Source organism: Urtica dioica, chromosome 10, assembly GCF_054948205.1.
Source record: "Urtica dioica subsp. dioica isolate 48M chromosome 10, U.dioica_male_clone48M_v1_H2, whole genome shotgun sequence".
Classification (NCBI taxonomy): Eukaryota; Viridiplantae; Streptophyta; class Magnoliopsida; order Rosales; family Urticaceae; genus Urtica; species Urtica dioica.
In genome coordinates this window covers 3,197,073-3,205,480 of record NC_142765.1, presented here as the reverse complement: position 1 = coordinate 3,205,480, position 8,408 = coordinate 3,197,073, and positions in this window count along the sequence as shown.

The window sequence follows — 8,408 nt, the reverse complement described above, 5'->3', positions numbered from 1 at the left end:
TATGGCCCCGTTTGACATAGCTTTGTTTTTAAAAAAATTGATTTTATAAAAAACTGTTTTTTCAAAAAATGACAAAGTGTTTGGTAAACTATTTATAAAACAGTTGTTTCTGGTAACAAAAACTGATTTAGCGTTTGGTAAAATAAATATATTATAGTAAAAAAATTAAAATAGTTATGTTCTTAATAATTAAATAATAATTATTGATATGCTTATTTATATACATATATATAAATAATATTTTTTACGATGATATTACAGTAATTTATATAGCAAACTTAAAAACACTTTTTCTAAAAGTTAAGAATCTTAGTTTTTCTATCTCATGTACAAAATCTAAAAACGTTTTTGAAATTTTTTGTAAAAACAGTTTTGTCAATCACCAAACAGTTTTGTTTTTTCTAAAAACAAAAACAAGGCTTTTTAATCCCAAACAAACGTAGCCTATATCAATAACATACATTCTTTTGAGTGTATGTTAGTTTTTGTTGTCGGTCCATTCCGGGTCGACGGCGCCCGCGGGCGCCTGCGGGGTCCCATGGCCGAGGGGCCAAAGACCGGTCTCATGAGCTCGGCCTCGGCCTCATGAGTTCGGCCTCGGCCTCAGCTCGACCTCGGCCTCATGAGTTCGGCCTCAGCCTCAGCTCGACCTCGGCCTCAGCCTCATGAGCTCGGCCTCAGCTCGACCTCGGCCTCATGAGCTCGGCCTCGGCCTCAGCTCGACCTCGGCCTCATGAGCTCGACCTCGGCCTCAGCTCGACCTCGACCTCATGAACTCGACTTCGGCCTCATGAGCTCGACCTCGGCCTCACGAGCTCGACCTCGGCCTCACGAGCTCGACCTCGGCCTCAGCTCGACCTCGGCCTCATAAGTTCGGCCTCGGCCTCATGAGCTCGACTTCGGTCTCATGAGCTCGGCCTCGGCCTCAGCTCGACCTCGGCCTCATGAGCTCGACCTCGGCCTTAGCTCGACCTCGGCCTCACGAGCTCGACCTCGGCCATCCTATGCTATCCTCGGCCAATGGCCGAGCCTATGTTATCCTCGGCCAAGGGCCCCACCAATGACCCCTTGGTCGCCTATAAATACAAGAAGCCCACCCTCTTCAAAAGGTAACCCATTTTTGAGTCCCGAAACACTGTAGAACTCATACTTCTCTCGTTTCACTCATCTTTGGCCTCTCACCCTCTAAATCCTCTATACGCCACCTCAATCCCACTAATGTTGAGCGTCGGAGAGGTAAACAGAGGCACCCCCTCTGTTTTCCCTTCTTAGCTCACGGTTCTCTCATCTTTTCCAGGTGGGCCGGCGAGCTCAAACACCACTGACAGCTAAGGGAAGACTCGGGACACCGAGTCCGACACGCTCGAGTCGAGGCGAGACCACTTGGTCCGGCCTTGGGTCTAACCGCCTGCGACTCCTAAATCGTTGTCCGAAAAACAGCGACAACAGTTTTATATTTTATTTATTAGTTTCTCTTTGATATTTATTTTCATTCACCTTATATGTGTCTCCATATTTCATTGGAAAGCAAACGCAAGTCTTATTTACCCATGAAAGTCTAATCAATGTACAAAATAAATTTTTTGCATTTTATTATTCGTTTATTATTTTTAAGGATTTTTTCTTAATTGCCGATTTCTTTGGTGTCCATTGTTTACAAATCTTGATAACACAAATTAACCTCTACAAATTTTACTTGTTATTATCATTATAATATGTTAAAATCATTCGCGCGTAGCGCGATGCTAAAAAACTAGTATATTTGTATATGACTCTGCGTGGAATGGAAGAACAATAATAACTCAACACAAATACACTACTCACCTAATATATAAACGGAAATAAAAATAAATTATTAATGACACGATCGTACTATAATCCATTTATGAAATGGTAAATAATGAATGGTTTAATGGCATTTAATGTGAAACTTCGATATTGCTGCTAGTTTTTTTTTTTTAAGAAGATATATAGCTTCCCTCGTGAATTTATTATATCACATAAATTTAAAAATTATATTTGATACACTTTTCATTTTTACACATTACGTAAACTTATAAATGTCTAAATAAATGCTTAGGCAACTTTTTTTTTAAGTGTTCAATGTTGATATTTATTGATAGTCTTAAACTATAAACATTCAATACCATTAAATCACGCGAATGCGCAAAAGCCCTTCCTATATTTATTTAATTTTCGGTCTACTCTTGGCATTAAATTCATTCACGACTAATAGTGAGATTGTGATACGTACTTATCTACAAACATAACCTAATAATATTTCTATATTAATTACCATTTTGATTTATCATTCAAATCTTCAGATGACCGTCAGTCTTTTTTTTTTTTTTTTTCTTCTTTTTTGCACTATCCTTATATGTAAATAGTTTTTTTTTTTAAGAAAGTAAATAGTTGGTGAATAAGATCTAATTCTAATGCGTATGATTTACTAGTATGATTAGTGTGTACATAAATTGCAGTGGCGATGTGCACTTTCAGGGCTTATTTTCAGGAAAAAGTAGTGAGGCTTTTTTTTATCGAATTTTTGGAATATGCATTTTTAGTTTAAACTGAGATTTAGTTTTTGCCGTGATGATTATTGCATTTTTAAACCGAGATTTCAACTTTTTCTCCGGCTGTTTAAAATTTTGAGCTCGAATATGCAGATTTATTGAATTCCTTGTGACCGTTTCAGACGAATGTTTTGAACACATATCATGCGTGGATTGAGAATCCGATTTTAAAAATTTGAAAGACGACACATCGTGGAACTCAATGAAGAAGTATTTTTAATTCCTCTTTGTCTTCTTTGTAGCTCTGCTCGTCAATAAGGCTAGAATGTTAAAGTGACTTTCAATACATCTTTTGTTATGAATGGATATACTTAGTTATGATGCAAACAAAAATTGCTCAATTAATAATATTTCATCACTCTATAAAAAGTATTTTTAATATTTAATTATTTACATCATATAATTATGGTATATATACATATACATTCACAATTAAGCACAATTTACAAAACAAAACAAAAAATGGTTTAAACTTCAAGACGAATAGCTTTTGAACCGTAGTCTTCTCTACCTTATAAAATTAAGGTCTTGCCACCGAGACGGAGACTAAGCCATTGAGTATTTATATTAAGTTTATTAGTTGCTCCTCAAATCCGTTTAAGGACACGACCTGGATTGACATTTTATTATTATTTTAAAAGAAAAATAGTTGAACATGTATAAGTTCATAAATGCTTAGCCTACTGTATTAACAACCACAGTTGATTTTCAACTTTCATGCACGCGTGGAACAGATGCATCGTATTCGTGCATATGAAAGTGCCACTAGTAAATTTGAGATAGAAAATAATAAGAATAATAATAACAAATAGTCAACGAGATTGAGATATTACATAACGGTATAGAAAAATATTCATACGTAAAATACTACAAATAATTCTATCTGACAAATACTTTAGTCAGAAGTTATAAAATAACTCATTCTATAATGTACTGTAAGAAGTTGAGTGTGTTACAGTGTTAGTTAGAAAGTTTGTCTGCAAATTTTTGTTGTTGTTAAATCTAGCTAACAAATATAAATTTCAACCTTATATTATTAGTCATTATAATGACTTTTTTTCTACTTATAAATGTGTGTGTATCTAAACACATATATATTAATGAATAAATAAAATTATACACTTATATAGGCACCTATAATTTTTTTCATTAAGTATAATTCTTTTATTAATTACTTTTCTAATGCTCATCCACATAATAATATGCCACTTATACGTCCATAGACACTACAACAAATAGAGCCATTACCGACGATTTTTTTCGTCGGTAATAACCCCTTAATCGTCGCTAAATCTTTTTAGCGACGATTTTTATCGTTGCTAAATGTCCGTGCCTAAATATATTTAGCGACGAAATAGTCGTCGCTAAATATTTACCGACGACATTAGCGACGATAATGTCGTCCCTAAATATATAAACGAAAAGTTTTTTTTAATTTTTTGAAATATATTTAGCGACGATTTTATTGTCGCTAATAACTTCGCTCTTTATTAAATTGTTATTTTTTCGTTTTTGAAATTATTAATTTTTTTCGTCGTTGATTATTATTATTTTTTTTTTTTTTTAGTTTTTGAGAAACCTAGAAAACACTAAAACCGAAAAATTAAACGTTAAATTAAAGCTGAATTTTAAATCCCAAAACTCATAAACGAGTCTAAATCACAAAACCATAAAGTCATGCGCCAGCTTACAACGAGCGAAGTAATTTTGATCAAACAACTCAAATCCATTATAAAATCATACTATCCCAAATCAAATTTTCCAATTCTGAAACTCGAACAAAAGAAAACGGAATCAAAGATTCCTTGCCTTAACGTGGTCTCCGACGGTCTTCTTTACAATCCTCGGGTCGCTTTTCTTCTTCTCTGCCTCTAAGTCACGCCGTCGAGGCCTTGACGAACAAGCATTACCAAAACTGAAATCAGATTCAATACATAACAAAATCATTCTGAATCCTCAGTTCAGTTAAGGAAATCCAAAATTAACATCATCTCAAGCTAACCACACGGAAACATCAACGTTCACAAACCCAAGCAAAACACGTTCCAAAACTCAGAATCCAAATTCATAAATTAAATTCTAAAACGATTCCTTGAAACCTAATCTCAGCCATGGAAATCAACCATAAAACCAACACACGGCCAGCCACAAACTCACAGCCAAACGCCAAAATTTTTAAACCAAACCCGTCAAAAATCTGAAAACCATACCAAACTCGTCCAAAAATCCATAACAATCACAAATTTAATCATAAACCAACCCAAGAATCACTAATACACGTCCGGGACTAAAACCCCCAAATAAAAAATCCACATAAACCCTAACTTGTTGTAAATTCGGCCAAAATCTCAAGAAAAACTCCAAACAATGTTCTTAATCCATGAATCCGAGTAACAACATCACAATCAAACTCAATCAATCATGTAAATATAACTATTTATACTAAATTATGTAAATATAACTAATTCCTTTTTATTTATAACTAATATATATATATATATATATATATATATATATATATATAAACTTACCATGCAGGCGGAGGAAGAGCCGGACCGGGGAGGACGAGGTCGAGGACGGCGTCGGCGGTGGAGCGGCGGAGGAACGGCGGAGACGCTACAGGCAGGAGAGAGAGAAGTGAGGAGCGAGAGACTAACCGGGGAGGACGAGGACGAGGACGGCGTCGGCGGCACACGGCGGAGGACGGCGGACGACGGGAGAGGAGGAAATGGGCGAGAATTCGGCGGACGAGAGGAGGAAAATCGGATTTAGGTCGCGAAATGAAATGGAGGAAACTGATACGCGACCTGGTATTTAAAGACATTTACCGATGATAAAATCGTCGCTAAATGGTTAACTTTCGTAGCTAAATGAACTTACCTTTTCAGTTCATAACCATGCATTTAGTGACGATTAAATTGTCGCTAATAGTTTTAAATCGTCGCTAAATCATTTCGTTTTAATTAAATTGGAGGGATTTTTCCCTCTTCAAAATTCGTCAAAATTTAAAATGATTTAACGACGATAATATCGTCGCTAAATCATTTCGTTTTAATTAAATTGGAGGGATTTTTCCCTCTTCAAAATTCGTAAAAATTTAAAATGATTTAGCGACGATAATATCGTCGCTAAATCATTTCGTTTTAATTAAATTGGAGGGATTTTCCCTCTTTAAAATTCGTAAAAATTCTAAATTAATTCAAAACAATTTAGCGACGATATTATCGTCGCTAAATATATTCCCGCGAACTTAGCGACGACAAGAAATAATTAGCGACGAAATTATCGTCAATAATTATCTTTGGCGCCAAACTTTAAAAGTTTTGGCACCAAATAATTAGCGACGCTAATTTCATCGCTAAAAGCATGATTAGCGACGATTAAGTCGTCCTTAATAGTTTCGTAGCTAAATGTCATATTTCTTGTAGTGACACTTGTAGATCCTAAAGACCGCTCATAATGTTATTAAATGCTATCATTAAAGACTTATATAAAGGAACTAGCACATTTTCCTTTTGGTAATGAGCATAATATTTCGGATATAAACCACCCTTTCATCCTTATCTGAAAATAGGTGTTATTATTCTGCATGTTTGCTACCAAAAAAAAAATAGTTTACACACAGCTGAAAATATATGCATAGTACACCCCTCGCAGCTTTTTTGTTATAAGAAGAAGTTTACTATTAAAAACGGTCCATTAAATAAATAGTCAACTTAAACGATTGAAGTTGCTAAATAGTTAACATTTCATAAATCTTTGGTAAATAGCCACAAAGATGACGTGAGCCTGTAAAAAAATTATATGTTTTCTAAGTTTGTCTCTCCTTTTTATTTCTGAATTTTCATTATTAATTCCAGAATTTATTTAAGGTAATTTTTTTTTAAATTGAATTTTAAATTCTCTCTCTTATATTTTCAAAATACATAAAGCAATTATTTCTACATTATTTCGTGGATTCCTGATAGCATATCAATGCCCAAATTATACGTAACAGTTATTTTTCTAATTTTGTGTTCTTTAAAATTGTAGTTCACATTTATACGTATTTATAGCTATTTACAGAATATTTACAATTATTGACAATATTAACATATATTAACACATTTATTCTACGTTTTTATTTGAATATTTTTGTGAGTCATTCATTTAAATTTGAATTGTGTTATGTGTTTAAATTTAGAAATTAATTATTTAGTTGACTTAATGGTGTTAAGAGGGGCGATTTATCAAATTCATTTAAATAGTCAACGTTTTGACGAGAATGATATGTATGAGTATTCTTGTAAAACTGCGCCTGTAAATAAAAGACAGTGGCTATCCACCTAAGATTTACGAAACGTTGGCTATTTAGCAATGTCAAACATTTTAAGTTGGCTATTTTCCTAATTAATTGTTAAAAAAATTATAAGGATTAACCTTGAAATATTCACCGTAGAAGTTTTATTATGTTACTTAAGGATTGAAATCTCGTCATTTCGCATAGGTCAAGTCACGCAAAAAAATTTGTCACCTAAACTAATTAGTTGTTGAAGATCTCCGATTGCTATATTACACTAAAATGTTCTAGTTTATCATACTGGATAGGTATATGAATAAATTTGTAATATATATAAAAACAAAATATTTTTCCTCGTAATCAGGGGAGGGGTCCCGCCACCTAAGTGATGGTTTTAATATAGTCTTCCCGTGGTGCCGACCACGTTTTCAAAAAAAAAAAATCAGGGGAGGGGTCGAGGACAATCGACAATGTTCATTATTATCCTAAATGTTCACTTGGCCTCGTCGTAGATCAACAACTTATTTGGAAACTGTGCAATTGTTAGATCTCGACCAATAATTTTCAATTCAAATGGAAGGTAGTCACAAAGTGTATTTTTCCCCCTCCATATTGTAGTGTCTTTATTTCATGTCACTTGAACATGTCCCGACGCCTATGCTTTTAGTCGCTGATCAATTATGAGCACATTTCAACTAGTTTAGTGCCCCATACACTTTTAACTTCCTCTCAACTATAATGCAAAGCTTAATGCCGACTAAGTGCATTCTTCATCGTGCTCAAGTGGATAAGATACATAATCGAGTTATGCAAAATAGTCATAGGCTTGATCTCGCTTCCTTATTGACTAGCATAAATTTCCTTAAAATTCACATGTTATATAACTTGATAATGCCTCTCCTAATGTAATGTATGTTGCTATTCTCTTATTAAAGGATTGGATTTCCTTGAAAAATATGTCGACTAGGTAATGTGATATAGTAATATTAAATACATCATAAAAATATATGGTACCATGACAATATTGATAATCTCAATCACGACTAAAGATTTTGCCTCGATGAAGTCAATATCGAGTAACATGATTATGCAATTTTCATAGGCTCACACTTGACTTTGGAGGATTACGACTCAAGATACAACTGATGCTCGAGCTTAATTATCTCGAAGATCTCGAATTGCATGAGATGGGCACAATTGGTGTTAGCATCTCTCAAAGTTGATGTTAGGATTTCTCATTCTCTTTGGTGACTCTTTTATTCAAGTTGCTTGAAAAAAGTGTAAATTGTCAAAGATATTGAGTGTTCATTGAGTATTAATTTACGCCAAAATTAAGTTATCATAGTTAGGAAGCTTTTCATCTAGATTGGTGTTTGTTTTCACTTATTTGTTAAATCAATATTAAAAAAAAAAAAAAAAAAACTCTAAGAAGAAGAAGAAAGATAGATGCTAATAAGGCAAGTATGAGTATGTCCCAAAAGAGGAATAAACAAGACCATTGAGGGGTAACATTTGATAAATGAATAAAGGTTAAATATTAAAACTAAATAGTTGGA